The following is a 17,608-nucleotide window of genomic DNA, read 5'->3' as shown; positions in this document are numbered from 1 at the left end:
TTGGTACACAGTAAGGGCTAAATAATTTTTCCCTGCTATTATTTTTGCCATATGCATTCTTTACTTAAGACTTTGGTTCCTCCTGCATCTTCTCCAGCACGTAAATTTCTCTCCTTCTGCTCCCTTATCCCGTGCTACCCAGGAACACATATTCTTTTATAATGCAGTTCAAGTACTATCCCCTGCAAGTATCCTCCAAAAGTTTCTAATTTTTTGCTTCTATGTAAGGCAGTACAGCCAAAGAGTTAAAATCATGGGTTCTAGAGCCAGACAGCTTGGATTCAAATTCTGACTCTGCAACTTATTAGCTGTGTAACCTTAGGTAAGTTTCTTATCCTCTCCCTTCCCCAATGTTCTCATTTGTAAAATGGGAATGAAATCTACCTCAGAGTTGTGTGAGGATTAAATGAATTAATATACATCAAGTAAGCATTCAGTAAATGCTAACTATTCATATTATTTTGCAAAAGATAAATATGTACCATTTAACACACTATCTGAATTTTTATTTAACTGTTGCCTGAATATACAGCCTGTCTGTCTGGCTGGACTAAAACATCTTGAATGGGTGGACTTTCTCATCTTTTCTCTTTCCTTTTCTTTTTCTTTCTTTTTTTTTTCTGATGGTTCCTATACTTCTCAATGAGCATTGAACACACTGTGAACACTTAAATATTTGTTCATATAAACTAAATAAAACTTATTACAAACTGACCATCCCCAAGACATGAAAATCCCTATTTTGAAAAGCCTCTCTCATGTGTTTCCTCTGGGTCATTCTGCCCTGTCATACAACTTGAACTTGTTTTCAGAGGCCTGCTAAAATTCTCATGTTTCTAATACCCAGCCTTAAATTAATTAAACTTATAATACTATTTTGTAAATCTGAAATATGCTGCTGAAGCCCCTTAATGACTCATCATTAACCTTAGAAATGCCTGAAAGCTTTCCACATAATTGGGTGATTAAATATAAAAAATGCGCCATAAGTTACCACACTGGCTCTCAGTAGAGTGGCTCTTTTTCTTTCTGTCCTTTTAAAATAGTAATCTAAAATTTTTTAATACTTTTTTTAACCTGTTTCAATCACCCAGAACTTTTAAAACATTCATGCAGAGACATAAACTATGTTCTTCTTTGGAAGAACACTGAAAGTATGTTTACTTTTAACTAAGCAGTCATATATTTTAGGCCAAAAATCTGACTGGATTCAAGCCTTCCTCCTTCTTTCACAATCTCATAATTCACATATTACTTAAGTTTTTTTCCAAAGCAGAATTTGTTTGAAAGTTAAAAAAAGAAAAAGAAATAACTAGAAGATACTTCGGCCCTGGAACTTGGAACTTCAGGCCTGGACCTATTTCTTTAAACCAATCCAAGTGGGTTTTCTGCGTGCCTCGCTCTTGCCATCCCTAGGCACATTCTATTTTCTGTCGCTTAGAAGGGATAAGGTCTATTTTAACCTCAGCATATTCTAGTGGAGATTCCGAAGATGCCACTCCTCTCTTAAAATCCAGGCTGTCCACTGTGGATTTTATGACACCAGCAAGCAGAGGAAGCCTGCCAAATGTCTCAGTGTCATCTGACTTCTATGTCAGCAGCTATTGTCCAGATGATTTTTAGCAGTTTAAATGTGATTTGGAACCTTGTCTTTTCTATGGTTTTATTAAAAATGGAAAAGTTCCTGCTGCCGACAAGTTATTTTCCAAACAGAGTCTCCTATAATCTGTTAAAATAATCAAGAAATCTAAAAGACTGCCGCTCATTGTGTATCCTGTATGACTATCTGCTCCATCCATACTATGGATAAGTTTTTATTCTCATTTGTTTTAAAATGCCATAGTATAGTTTGAGAGAGAAAAAAAGGTTGAGTACAAAAATTAAAAACAATGTAATTTCAGAAAATGAAAGAACTAAGAGAACTAAGATAGGATATTTTCTTGATTTTTCCTCAATGTACCTTAATATTGAAAGGAGTAGCAATGAAATTCACTGAAACAAAAGAAAGGAAAGCGGATTGGGTCTTGATGTGTTACGACCTACACAGTTTTGCCTATGTGAAGAAACGCACGGTCGAAAGCAGCCCGCGACTGCGGCACTCCCCATAAGGAGCTTTCTCTAACAGTTGTCTCAGGCTTTCCCTATTTATCAAAACTTCTCATATGCCATGATTGGCCAGCGTAACAACTGTGATTCCTAACTGGGAAATACAGCTGCCAATGCAAAACGAGTAATAGAAGGAAAGAGAAAGAATTACAGCATTTCCACCTTTTTTTAGGAGAAGACAGAAGTGACTGGATAACCCAAAGTGGAGCAAAAAGTGATTAAGACTAGGTCTGCAGTTATGGAGACTCTAACAGGGCCACTAGGAACAGGTGGTCACTCTGTACCCCAGACAAAGGCCCTGGCCAATGGGACAAGGCGGGGCAGAAATCCAGTCCATATCCTGGGACTGCATCTTCCCGGAGGAAGGTGAACCTTTTTCTTATCACAAAAGCGCCCTTCCCAAGGAGTTACATAGACCTTTTTCTACATCACATAAAGGCCTTCTATGGGCTAGTGAGGGTCCTGGACTTAGAAACCTAAGCCAATAAGATGTAACTCAAATACAAAAGAGACAACGGCAAGCAGCAGGAATATCCCTTGTTTCTGGCACCCCACCAATTTTCTTTATACTGCTTTCATCTCTGAATCTATTTTGAGTTAGGCTTCGTTTTGTAGTATTATTAGACACTTTGAAATTAAGATTATGAGACTTAATGCATGGGAGGAAATTACTAGGCCAAATTTCTCATATGTTCTGCAATTTGCACTCTGTATATTTAGAGGTCTGAGTATACAAGTGAAGCCTGTAATTCCTGTCACTCCCCAAAAATAAACCCTCAGGGAATTTATCTTCCAACCACAGTGATTCTGCAGGAAAGGAAAGGACAAGGTCTTAGAGCATCAACTCTGGGCTGTCTGACGTTTGACTCAAGATGATAGGTGGAGGTATTTCTTCTTGATCCCAAGCTCTATCGATACTGCTAAACGTTCTATCTGGCTGCTTACCAAAAAAGAAGAAGAACGCCTCTTTAGCAGTCAGGAGGTCCCACTTTACAGCTTTTCCTATTCTCTGCCAGAGAATTTGTGCAGTCAGTACTAGGCTGGAAAAATCTCTAATTTTCCCTTAGAGGATGTCTTACTGTCTCAATGAAATCTTCTGCATGACAGCAGAAAGAAAGATGGATAAAATATTTAAATTGTACCAGTCAACCCTTCCATAATCTCCTGCAAACACATAAGTGTGATTATGACTTCTTATAATTCTCAGTGGCTCCCTTTAACCTAAAGGTACAAAACAAGGACCTTCATGATTTATCTCCTGCCCACCTTTCTAAATTCATTTCCCACCACTATCCTACATATATTGTGTTCCCAAGACATACCAAACAACTTATAATTCCCTACACAGGCTCCACTCTACACGATGATCCATGCTGTTCCCTCCACTTGGAATGCCCTTTTCTCAATTGTCTTCCTGGTAAACCGTCTTTCTTCAAATGTCACGCCTGTGAAGCCTTCCTTGAGCCCCACCATGAATAATCATATGTTTTTCTTTGGTGTGTCCATAGCACTTTCTAAACACATTATCACAGCATTTACTCCACTGTGCTCTATAATTGTTTAATGCCTATCTCCAAAACCAGGCTGTGTCGCCTGAAAGTAAGGATGAAATCTTCATCCTGTCTCTCCACTGTTTTACACCATGTTTGCCATATCTGAGGCAATCGAATGTTTGCTAAATAAATATTCCAGACCTAAGATTCTATGAGTTCATTCTGTTCAAAAAATAGATTATAAAGAGGCCTAAATACATATCTGAAATATGCAAAGCAATGTTGTTAAGCTATGAAAATTCCTGGTTTGTTATTAAGTGCTAAATTTGTTCCTACACATCAGTATAAAAGAATCTCAAAGTCCTTTGCTTCAGCCAAAGGAACAACATTTATCAAACTTATGGCTTCAGAGTTCCCTGCTAATACTGCTGTTACAAATACATACTACTCTTTACAGAAAATGTAAGCATACAAACTCTGAAGCCCAATTAATTTTAGAAGAAATCTAAAGTGTAGATTAATAAGCTAGAACTTTATTTGTGTAAATTGTATCAACTAAATAATGTCCCCAAGAAACTGGGAGCAAGCTGCAATTGCTGTTAATCAGGTTTATTTTTACACTGGTATTAAATTCAGCAATTTGGTCCTGCCCTAATAGCCTAACCAAAGTGAGTAAAGAATAATCTTGACTCCTGAATGTTTTATTACTGAAATCAACTACCAACCCATGTAATGAGGCATACCCTGTAAGATATGATGATGACAGAAGTCTCCTAAAGTATAAATCATTCCTTTGGTATTAGGTTTTAATCCCATCAATCTCTTACGAGTTGTTGTGACCAATTAAAGTCTAATTTTTGCCAAAATAATTCAGATAATTACACAATTTCTATTTAATGTGAAAGATAAATATACTTTTATTGTGTATTTGATATGTACAAAACTTATAGCATAGATGTGTATTTTGAATCAAAATACTAAAATATTTATGAATCTACCACCCATTTACAGCCACTTTTCAAAGAATTATTTACTTATTAAGGAAAAATAATACAATCATGCAGAAAACAGTACTGTACATATCTTCCTCTTACCTGATACTCATGATATAGGGGTCTCCAAATGAATTTCATTGACATTCAGATATTTCAGCAAAAGCAGTAGCAGATAACCAAAGATAACCACATGTCCCAAATCAGATCTGCTTACTTTCAAGTTCTTATCTTAGGCTCTTAAACAGGCTGAGGGCACTTCAGTTGGGCAGTACGAGAAAGAATGGAGGTGGGAAGGAAAAGTTAAAAGAAGAATCTTTGTGGAGGGAGCTTAGGCTCTGAGTCTTACAAAATAGCTCAGTATTGAGGTATTTGAGGTATACACTAACCTATATCGCTGTCTAACTGCTTCATAAGAGTAAGTGTTAATTGGCCAGACCACAAGCAACCTGAAGACAGGGACTTAAGCCCTTATTTCATCTGAATTTCATGACTTATAAGGCACATAGTAAACAGTTAAACAAATAGTCACAAGTTGATTTTTAAGTTATAATCTGTCTTAGTAGTCTTCATGAGTCCCTGCCATCAAGTCTCCTTTACCTTACTAGGAGGCTACAGCAACAGGGGCATAGTCTTTGATTCTATGTGGTGGGCCAGCTAACTCATGGTCCTCCTTTCTACACAGCTCTCTTCATAGGCAAAAAGACTATAAGAATCTACCCAGAGCAGTAAAATGGGCGACAAAAAAAGAAAGCATGACAATTGGAAACAAAGAAATAAAAATAAACATGTTATCATTCACAGATATGTGGTCCAGATAAAAATTCCAAAAGAATCTTTGACAAATTACTGGTGGTAGAACTAATAAGAGTTCACAAGCGTTGTTGATAATATTCAAACGCAAATATCAACAACATTTTAGATACTAGCAACAAAAAATTAGAAAACGTAAATTTTTAAAAAATGCTGTGTACAACGACAACAAAACTATAAGAGACTTGGAATAAAGATATAAAGACCTATATGGAGAAAATTATAAAAAATTATGAAAGACATAAAAGACTTAAATGAAGAACCATAACATGTTTATAGATGGAAACATTAATATTATGAAAATGTAAATTCTCCCACAAGCTGATCTATAAATGCAATGTAATAATCAAAATCCCAAGAGGGGTCTTCATGAAACTTGACAAGCTGTCCAAACTTCACATGGAAAAGCGGCTAAGAACAGCCATAGCAATTCTTAAAAAAGAACACAGTGAACGGTCTCACTGTGCCAGGTGTCAAGACTCATTATACGACTATATAAAGCTACAGTAATTGAGACACTGTGAAACCAATGTAGCAACAAACAGACCACAAACAGAACAAAACAGAGCACCCAGAAAAGACACACATACAAGACAATTTGACATATGACAGAGGCATTTCAAAACAGTGAGAAAAGAATATATTTTTCAATGAATGGTGCTGAAGCAACTAGTTATCCAAATGTTAAAAAAAAAAAAATAGTAATAATATATGTTACATTTAAAAAATCAGCTTTTGGCAGATTAAAAACCCAAACATGAAAAGCAAAACTTTAAAACTTTCCAAAGAAAACACAAAAGAATTCTCTTTACATCTTCTAACAATACACAGAAAGAACAAACCATTAAGGAAAGATTGATAAATGTGGTAACATTAAAATTAAAAATCTTGGGCCGGCCCCATGGCTTAGCGGTTTAGTGCGTGCGCTCCGCTGCTGGCGGCCTGGGTTCGGATCCCGGGTGCGCACCAACGCACCGCTTCTCCAGCCATGCTGAGGCCGCGTCCCACATACAGCAACTAGAAGGATGTGCAGCTATGACATACAACTATCTACTGAGGCTTTGGAGGAAAAAAATAAATAAATAAAATTATAAAAAAAATAAAATCACATTAAATTAAATTAAAAATCTTGGTACAATCAGAGAGACATTAAACAAAATGAGGTTCTGAGGAGGAACTCTCATACACACTGCTGGTGGAAGTTTCAATGGCTACAACTACTCTAGAAAGTAATTTGGTGCTATCTACTCAAGCTGAAGACCAGCATAATTGATAATCCATCAATTCCACATCCGTAGTAGTAGCTGTCATTCTTTTTTTTTTTTTTTGTGAGGAAGATCAGCCCTGACTAACATCCATGCTAATTCTCCTCTTTTTGCTGGAGAAGACCAGCTCTGAGCTAACATCTATTGCCAATCCTCCTCCTTTTTTTCCCCAAAGGCCCAGTAGATAGTTGTATGTCATAGTTGCACATCCTTCTAGTTGCTGTATATGGGACGCAGCCTCAGCATGGCCGGATAAGCGGTGCATCGGTGCGTGCCCGGGATACGAACACGTGCCACCAGTAGCGGAGCGCGGGCACTTAACCGCTAAGCCACGGGGTCGGCCCCATAGCTGTCATTCTTGTTTGTCCATGATCCAAGGTAAGAAATGCATTCCGAAACCCAGTAAACAAATTTACATGAATATATGAGTGAAACAGAAGTTTCATAAAACTAATATATGTGTGCACATATGTGCATGTGTATGTACTATATATCTATATATGTGTGTTGTATGTATACGTATGTATGCACATACAGATATCTATATAATGCACTCACAGATAGATATTTTTTTTAATGCTGGCTGCAACCCACTAAATTGATTTCATGACCACTAATACGTTGTAACCACTAGTTTAAAAAACTGTCCTAGAGGAACACCTATAAATATGTACAAAGAGACACAGGCAAGCATGTTCATTGGAACATGACATATATTAAGTGTAAGTACGGGTTTATGATAAACACTAAATTAAGTACCTCTGGAAAAAGAGAGAAACAGAATAAGGACAAGATTCATAGGTTACTTCAACTATATCTGCAATAATATAGTTCATTATTTTAAAAACCTGAAGCATATGTGGCAAAATTTCAGTATTTGATAAAACTTTTAATACTTTCTATATGTTTCTTCACGCTTGGGCTTTCATTTTGTAGAGAAGAAAAAGGCATGGGAACTTAAAAAAAAAGTAACAACAACAAACCTTACAGCCATAGAGGCTTGAGAATCCTCCATAGAAAGGAAAGGCAAAAGGAATAAGAGGACCAGTAGTCTTTGCAATTTTTATATAGAGAAATAGACTTACTGGTAGCAGCACTGTAATTATACATTTAAGGCTTAAATGAAAACAGCAAGGAACCACACATTGTATTTTCCCCATATCCTTTAAAGAAATTAGTCTTGCTTAAATTTCCACTTCACTGAATATAAACTAAAGTTCTATATTTAATAATAAACTGAAATTATGACACCAATTTAAACTTATTGCAGAAAATCTTAATGACATCCTTCGTATCTATCCACCTATACATCCATATATCTATCATTCATATATTACTTGAAAGCCCTCTTAAACAGAAATGCACATGAGAATCACTTCCTGAACTATGAAATACAAATGTATTTCACAGTCCCAACCTCAAAATTTCAATTTCAAATTCAGTAGATCTGGAGCAAAGCCTAGGAATGCATGTTGTTGAAAAGGTACAAAGGTGATTCTGACAAACATCTTGTTAAGACTCACAGACCTACTGAGAATCTATACTACAGTGATGCCACAATGTCAGGCATTGAAAGGAATAGAATTAAAGACTGCATCTGCCCACAGGAGTTTAAAGTCTAATATAAGGGATTGGGTATATACATAAATAGCTATAATGTACTGTCAAAAGTAACCAATGCCATTGAGGAAACTATTAAACCTCTCACAAATTCATATTTCACATGGGACTTCCACTCCATCCTCCAGGAAGAAGCTACACTGACATAACACTTTAATTTGCTCCCTTCACCTCTTCATCTGCTCCTCCTTATGGAAAGAGTAACTTAGCTAATGCTGAGAACCTGAGTGCCATTAAGCAGACAGAAGAAAATGAGATGAAGTCATCGTTCACTGCATGGCTCTTGGTGTGCACTAGTGTTTGCTCTTTCTCTGTCGTCTTCTAGATGAAGGTCTAGGTCTGCAAACCCATCACTTTTGTGCTGGATCTCACTCACCTGAGCTGGACAGGGTGATGGTAGGGACTGTAAGGCAGGCAGGGAATTCTTGTGCAGCTGGCTTGGTAAGTGTGCTAGGAATTTGCTCTGCATTCCCAGATCGCCAGAGAATTTTTTGAGGGGAAGGGAGGAAGGTGTAGGAAGCCTTACCAAATTGTCTCATACAGCCATTAGCAAAAAAAAGTTTAAAATAAAGTTAATACTATTTTATAATCAACATCTGGCTCTTTTTGTGTTCTCAGTTTATTCAGAATCCAGACAGACAGATGAGTCTTTAAATGGTAACCCTAAGACCAAGAAATGCCATCATTAAGGAACAGAGAAAGGTATGAGAGGTTTCCTACGGCTTGAAAAGCAGAGAAGAATGCAGAGAGAAAGTAGCTTTGAACAGAGCCGTGTTCTATAGGTAGAAAAAAAGTGATTCAGAGCATGTTGAATTATGCAAAAGAACAGCATCAGCAAAAGAATGGAAAAAGAAAGACATGGAAAATTTACTAAAAATCTGGAGTTGATTATACAACTAAAATCTCAGAGAAGAATTTCAGTTCAGTTCTGGAAGAGGCCTTGTTCAGTTTGGCTGGAGTATACGAGAAACAGTAAAACAAATAGGTCAGAAAAGTGGTCTGAGAACCTGGGAGTGACAAGATCAGAGCTCTGCACCAAGAAGAGACTTCAGAAACCAGGTACAGATGTACCAGTGGGGAAAGAGACCGGAGGCAGGAACCCAATTAGGAGATTATTAAATTCAAGCAAAATATAATGGGGGTACAGAGAAGAGAGAATGAACAAGAGCTATATTATGGAGGCAGAATGGAAGGAATTTGCTAAATATTGGATGTGCTGGCAAGGAGTATATCCATTATCATTTTTTGTTTTCCTCCTATGCATATGGCAAAACCAAGGATCAAGGAAAGTCACCGATCTTAGCTACATCTAGAATAAATACTTTTGCAAAGTATTGTCTTTCAGATGACAGTTTCTTTTCTAACACAGAGAAAAAGTAGATTTATAAAGAGCACCTTTTTTTTACTTTCTCAAATAAATAACTTTAAACATGGCTTAAATACCTTATTCCAGAAAATGCAAATTTATGTTGCTACTACAATATGAGAAAAATCAAATTAATTCCCAGAAAAAATGAATGTTGTCTGGAGAATATGATTGAACAATATCATTGTAAAACAGGTTATGAACACATGAAATCCATCTACTTGTAACCATGTATTTTTAAAATAATCTTAAAACAGGTCTCATAAAAATGCTAGAATACAACTACTATACAAATAGATAAGTGTTTTAGCATGTGCCTATGCTAAAATACAATACACATTGTCTCATTTAAGCCTCACAATTCTGTAAGTTGATCCTAATATAGTCCTCCGTCTTACAGATGAAGAAGCTGAGTCTAAGAAAGGTGAAGGCTTGCTTAGGTTTCATAGTCAGTAAGAGTGGTAGAGTGAGCATTGAACCATGTTTGTTTAACTCCAAAGCCCACCTTCTTAACCAGTAAGCTGTACTGTCTATAATTGAAATCATATTGGAGTTTTTTGGTTGAGCCTTCAAAGATTACAATAACAAAATTATAATTTAACAATTGTAACTTAACAATTCTCTGAAAAACAGAAACTACAAATAAATATCACACTCCTAGACGCTGTTAGCTAGAAGAACTTGCGCACTACAGAAATTTACACTAACGTTATTTCAAGTCTCTGTGCACAACCTCCACGTTCCGTCTCACTCTGAGCTACAGTAGCAGGTGTATACAAAACACGCCAGAAAAAGAGTGGTGACCTAAATTTAACTCCCAGTGCTACAAGCAGCACAGCATGGCATTTATGAGTCACAGGCATTCAATACGCAGATAAAATGTGCTGCCCTCTAGTGATTTCAACACCTCACATTTGACACTAACCAGTCTCGTAAGTGAAGAAGGAAAACATGTTTTTATTCTTAGAGAACTAATTCAAATCTTCATTTCATGTTATAATAAGAGGAACAGACATATTACTATTGTTTACGCCGGGAGTAAACTTTTGGTGTGTAAGAGCAAATATAATATCCAATAATAATGATTCACTAATTCAGAATGGTTAAGGAAATACCAGTACAGAAAATGGCAGAAGATGAAAAAGAGAATACAGGGTGGTTGCATTTTACCTGAAGAATTCGTGTCTTAAAACATAATTCAAACCCTGCCTAATTCAACACTATTTTCCTACAGGAATAGATGGAAAGAGGGGTTGAAGTACATCACAACTATCGGGCTGTATTTCTTTTCCAAGAATAGTTTTAAAGCACAATAAATGACTATAATAAAATCTATTTTTAAGAATGTTTTAAAAACATAAAGTATTTGTAATAAAGTCTTTTTCTATCATTATCACTTCCTTCCCAAATATCCAAAAATACTTCCTATTTTAACACATGATAGCTTGGCTTAGCAGTGCATTTGAGCGGTTGTGATTTTAGAGCCAGATTGCCAGAAGTCTTTCATTTTTAAAACAGAAATGCTCCTGTGTTGATTCTGCTCTTTTATTTTCTCAGCATTAGTTCCAGTATTTCCAGCATGCTCTGTACTAAAGTAATAGCAGGAGCATCAGCAGTTATTTCATCATCTTTTCAGTATTTATCCCATTTAATTTAATGTCCACTTGGATGACAATATTACAGAATATAAAAAAGATTCTAAATTTAACAAATAAAAGTAAAAATAACAGCACAATAGTCACAAAACCACTTGCAGAAGTTCCCATCCCTGTAAACAACAGCGTGGTTCACAGGATCTTGACAAAAGATCCTCAGGATTTCTGGTTACCAGCTGAAGTGGCACCATCTAGAGTAAACGCAGTATATAATTCACCAGGCCCACCAGCTTTGAAACTAAGTGATTCTTGATGAATTTTATAAAAATTTGGGGGATTTGCACTATTTAAAATTTTTAGTATAAGGTGCTATTTTTGCACTATTCCAAATTCCTGAAAATTCACTTACTTAAAGTTAGCTTAACAGAACCATACTGTATTTTCAACAGCTTTATTGAAGCATAATTTACATACTGTAAAACTCCCCCTTTTTAAGTGTACAATTCAACAAGTTTAGTAACTTATAGAGTTGTGCAACCATTACCAGAATCCAGGGTTAGTATCATACTATACATTTGTTAAACTCTGTTATTAACTTCACCTACCTACCTAAAGTAAACAAACAACTTCTAATATTGACAACTTAAAAGTTTTTAAAGGATCTGTTATTTTTTAAAAAGAGAATAGATACTTTACTTTCAATAAACACACTGTTATTTAAAAAAAAAACGCTAAGGGTTAAGTTCAGTGTGCTCTGCTTTGGTGGCCCGGGTTCGTGGGTTCAGATCCCAGGTGAGGACCTACACCACTCGTCAGCCATGCTGTGGCAGTGACCCACATATAAAATAGAGGAGGACTGGCACAGATGTTAGCTCAGGGCTAATCTTCCTCAAGCAAAAAAAGAGGAGGATTGGCAGCAGATGTTAGCTCAAGGCCAATCTTCCTCAGATAAAAAAAAAAATGCTAAGACTATTTTAAACATACTAAAAGAATTGTGCTGAGGAGGATTTAAACTGTCCTCCTATGATCTTGTCCAAAATGTTAACTTGGCAAACTACTCTACTATAGACAGTACAAATGTAAAATTAAGTACTGTTTATATTTTGAATTCCAAATTAGTGAAATAAGTTTTGCTGAGGCTCTACTATTGTCAATAAAACCGGACAAATGTGCCTTCCAAAACTAAGGTGATTTCCAAGTGAGTGTAAAACCAGCTATGATTATTCGATGGCAAATATCCACCTGCAAAAAGCTGAGCATCAGCAATATTTCCAAATAATGTGAATTGACATTAGCCTCTTTTTCAAAAAAATTTTTACATTTTTCCTAAATTACTAGTTAAGTAGATAAATTACACATACATTTTAATACGATATATAATAAGGTATCCTGTGATTGCTTTATGATCAAGATAAAAAAATGTGAAAGTAGAATCAGTTGAATTTATAGCTGGTTGGACAAGGTGCCTTAATTCTTAGTGACCTAGGACAACTGGAAAGTGACATGCCTCAGATCTCTGACTCTGGCCCTGTCCACTTTAAGATGAGATACTGTGATATAATAAGTAATATGTATTTATCATGGTTCCTGGCACAGAGCTACTAAAACTCTTGGAATTTCATGACTGATAGGGGTGAGAGTAGCATCTTCTATTATTCATAAGGAGCCCCTTTCAACCATACCAGAGTTTATGCTAATAAGGTGACTCTTGGAGGATGGGGGATGGTTGCCAAGGGAACCAACCATGTGATTAGAAGGTGGGAACTCTCATCTCCAACCTCCACCCCTGAGGGGAGAGGGGCTAGGGATTAAGTTAATCACCAATGCTCAATGACTTAATCAATTGTGCCTACATAATGGAGCCTCCAAAAGAATGCTAAACTACAGAGTTCAGAGAGCTCCCAGTTTGGTGAACACATCGAGGTGCTGGAAGGGTGGCATGTCTGGAGAGGGCACGAAAGCTCTATGCTCATTCCCCATACCTTGCCTTAGGCATCTCTTCCATTTGACTGTTGCTGAATCATATCTTTTATAATAAACCAGTAATAGTAAGTAAAGTATTTCCCTGAGCTCTGTGAGCACTTCTAACAAATTATGGAGCTTTGAGCCCAAGGAGGGAGTTGTAGGAACCCCCAATCCATAGACAGTTGGTCAGAAGTAAGGGAGGCCTGGATTTGCGATTGGTATGTGAGTGAGGGCAGTCTTGTGGGACTGAGACCTTAACCTGTGGGGTCTGTGCTAACTCCCGGTAGTTGTTGTCAGAATTGATTAAATTGTAGGACACCCAATTGGTATTCACAGAGAACCGGGGAGTTGCTTGGTGTGGAAAACTCACACATTTGGTGTCAGAAGTGTTGTGAGTAGAGGAAAACAAGATTTCCTTTAAGCACTTTTTGTTAATGGTTTCAGTGAGAGCACTGATGACCAACTAGGCCAAATCAACCAAACTAGAAAGTGCTAGAAAGCTGAGAGGGATATCAAATCAAAGTCTAAAACTATCTTAACAATTCAAAATGATGATTCAGAAATGACAATTTAGTAAGAATAATAAATATAATATCTAAACCTTGGGTCCAAAAAACAACTGCATGGGAACAAATGAGGGAAGATGTGGCTTCACAATAAGAAATCTACAATAATAAAGAAGAGCTTAGAAGTTTTAATTAACCATAAGCTCCGTATTAGCAATGTTACGCAAGTTAATATGGCCCTTAGATTCTGTTATTATAATGTCCTGAATTTCTAGTTCAAGACGGTAGACAGAGCATAGGCATCTACTTCTTCCCAAGTCCCATTAAAAACAACAGAAAAACAAATTTTAATGAAGAAAATTATAACATCACTGGAAAACATGAAAAGGGTATCAGTGGACCAGAAATTTTAAAGACTACCTTGAAATGAGCAAATACAGGCTTGGGCAGGTGGAATAAGAACAAGAAAAAACCCATAGCCTAATATCCGAGAGGTAAAGTAATGGTCTTTCTGAGAGTGTCCCAGAGAAGTTCCAAACTCCAAGCCAACAAACATTACCCTGTTCCTAGCACTTTATATGTACTATTTCATTTAATCCTCATAATTACTTTATAAAATAGTACTATAAGACCATCTTTTAGATGAGAAGCTGAGGCTTAGACAAGTTATTTAATCACACACCTAATAAATGGTGAAGCCAGGATGTGAACCCAGTTAGTCTGTACTTTTAGTTATCATGCAGATATAGGCGAAAGGGTAATCCATCAGAGTAACTCCCTAAAGCACTACACTAATTCAGGGACCACAGCTGGGCTCGCTCCCTCTAGGCCCCTGAGGTAGAGTAGTTCATTTCTTTTGTTCTTGCACTAAACCTTGGTAACTTCCTTCTACAAAATGAGTGAAATCTGTCCAAGTGCCTGAAGGGCCTGAGAGCAGAGGAAAGACACAAGTCAACTGCAGATTCCCACATGGATATGGAGGAAGGACAAATTTTTAAAGGAAAGGAAGAACCACTCTAAAAAGATTACACCCCCACCAGAAATAAGTTTCCTTACCTCGGCAGCTGTGGAGATTCCAGGCTGCCTGCTCCAAGACCACGTTTCCTACAGGGAACTCTGCCACAGAAAGTTCACAGTCAACCCTCCCATTCAAAGAAGATGTCTGTCTTATAAGTGGTGAGGCAATCTAGCACAGTGGTTAAGAATATGGACTCGGAAGCAGGCCTGCCTGGGTCCAAACCTGGGTTCTGCCACTTAACAGCTATGTAACTCTGGGGAAGTTACTTCATACCTCTGTACCTCTGTTTCCCCATCTGAAAAATGAGGATGATAAGTATATTTATCTCATAAAAGTTGTTGTGAGGATTAAGTGAGATAATTTTCACTCAGAACAGTGCCTGATCCAGAGAAGAAACGATGGGACTTAGCAAAGGGCCTGGCACATGGTAACACACAGTGTGTTAGATGTCAAGTGCAGGGGAAAGGAGACAAATTACATGACCGCTAAGAAATCTTCCAGCCTTGAAAACCTATCGAATTCTCAGGAGAAAAACAATTTAACTTTATCAAATAAGACAAAGCAAATTCCAAAACTATTGTTTTGTATTCATTGAAGTCAGATCAATACTTGGTTTAAATTCACCCCTGAGCCCCTGGAGGCATTTGTTAGCCTTTCTCTATTCATGACTACTAACTATAAGACACCTCTCAGTAACATAAACTAAATGTGTAAAATGAATTTGGATTTAGAGAATGAGGAGAGTTAACTGACTTCTAATCAATTTTGATTAATATCAAGTAATAGACATAACAAAGCTACTCCTTTACTAGAGTCTTGGTCATAGATTCACTTCTTTCAATCCAGAAGTTCAAAAATGGAAACTTGCAATAATAGAACAATATCCAAACAACTCCCAAGAAGGAACAAACTATAACAGCTTCTTGGCAACTGGACTCTCCAGTACAATAACAGGCCACAGCCCTGCTAGGCTGCAGGGAGAAGCCAGCCAGCCACAGCCAGTGACAGCCCAGGTTAAGACACAGGCGGGGTCAGGAATTTGTTCCAAACCTAAGCTAACCTAACATATGGGTTGATTATGAGTCCCACTCTAGAAATCCTATCCATTTACAGTTACAAATTAATAACAATTTCCTCAGAAACAACTTGAAGGCCCCAGAAGTTAAGCCATCTGCCTAGGGGGCTTCTTGTCCAGAAGCAACGTGAACCCAAAGCAGACCCTCTGGGCAGTACCCAAGAGACCTTCATAAGCTGAGAACCCAAAGAAATCAGAGCGGGACTCCGCCAACCTCTACAATAAGTAGAAAAACAAACTGTGGGCATGTCAAACAGAACCAAACCTGAGATGTATATTACAAGACTAACAAGTACAGGAACTACACATCTACATGGTCCTTATCACGAGGCTAGAAAGAACCCGCAAGAGAAGATTAGAACAGTGAGGGCAAAGCCTCCACTCCGAAAACAAGACATCAAAGACTCAGGGCCCTTTTCCTCGTCCATCTTTATATTTATCACTTTTTCCTACTTCTTTTTCTCTGTGGCTTTCCTTGCCACTTAACCACTTTCCTAATTTTTCTAGTTGTTGCATTCCCATTTTTAACTTGAATTCTATTAAAATTCCTTCTCTCTATTCTTTCTCCTACTTACTATCTTAAATGCCATTCTAACAAGTTACAAAAGAAACTGCAGAAAGAAACAAACATAAAAAGAAGGCTTTGACAAATTCTATTTGTTGATGTGAATATGGTCTACTTTTTTCTGGCCTGTAATCTCCATATGTCAAAACATCACACCTATGCTAAGAGTACAAAAACTAATAAAAAATACTCAAGTCTAATGAATAATTTTTGGTGACAACAGTATGAAAAAGCAAAGACCAAAATTAATGCAAAGAGGATTCAGATAATCCTCACTATGACATATAGACAGTAATTCATAATTCTAATACAAATGAAATCTTTTACCTAAATTCAAAATACATAGATATGAAAATGTCTCAAAATGCAGCCACTCTCAGTATTTTATGTTCAGAAATAAATGTGGAAAAACTTAGCACTTCTTGGGAGCTGGCCTGGTGGCGCAAGCAGTTAAGTGCACGCACTCTGCTATGGCGACCCGGGGTTTGCCGGTTCGGATCCCGGGCATGCACTGATGCACCACTTGTTAGGCCGTGCTGTGGCAGCGTCCCATATAAAATAGAGGAAGATGGGCATGGAAGGAAGCAATTTTAATCAATTTTTCCTTAGAAGACTTCACTTAAGTCTCTTCAAAGTTCTTTCCTCTTTAAAATAGGAAACAAAGGTAATGGTATATATACAATATATGTATTGACTACTTATATCAAAACCTATTCTGGGAGCCAGTCCCATGGCTTAGCAGTTAAGTGCTCGCGCTCCGCTACTGGCAGCCCGAGTTCAGATTCCGGGCACGCATAGACGCACGGCTTGTCTGGCCATGCTGAGGCCGCGTCCCACATACCGCAACTAGAAGGATGTAAAACTATGACATACAACTATCTATTGGGGCTTTGGGAAAAAAAAAAGGAGGAGGATTGGCAATAGATGTTAGCTTAGAGCCAGTCTTCCTCAGCAAAAAGAGGAGGATTAGCATGGATGTTAGCTCAGGGCTGATCTTCCTCACAATAAAAAAAAAAACCCTATTCTGCAATTAAGTGGGGTCCAGGAAATATAATTACTTAAGTATTTTAAATGTATGCCATGAGCTACATGCATGTTTCTGAGGTGGTGTGTCTTTGTCTCATTTTTATATTATTGTTTATTTTTTTCCTCCCTCCAACACTTTGGGATTCTTTCACTTAGAACGTAATATTAAAATAATGCCACAATCCTACCTGTGTAAGTACCTG

The 17,608-nt window shown here is 37.2% G+C and overlaps 1 protein-coding gene across 2 annotated transcripts in view; it reads right to left on the bottom strand.

Moving 5' to 3' along the window:
- The window catches only part of MIGA1 (mitoguardin 1), an 83,036-nt gene that overhangs the window by 35,943 nt on the left and 29,485 nt on the right, over positions 1-17,608 (bottom strand). The gene's annotated exons all lie outside the window — the stretch shown is intronic.

Source organism: Diceros bicornis, chromosome 4, assembly GCF_020826845.1.
Source record: "Diceros bicornis minor isolate mBicDic1 chromosome 4, mDicBic1.mat.cur, whole genome shotgun sequence".
Classification (NCBI taxonomy): Eukaryota; Metazoa; Chordata; class Mammalia; order Perissodactyla; family Rhinocerotidae; genus Diceros; species Diceros bicornis.
The sequence above is the reverse complement of the archived record's forward strand: the minus strand, read 5'-3'. Positions and strand labels throughout refer to the sequence as shown.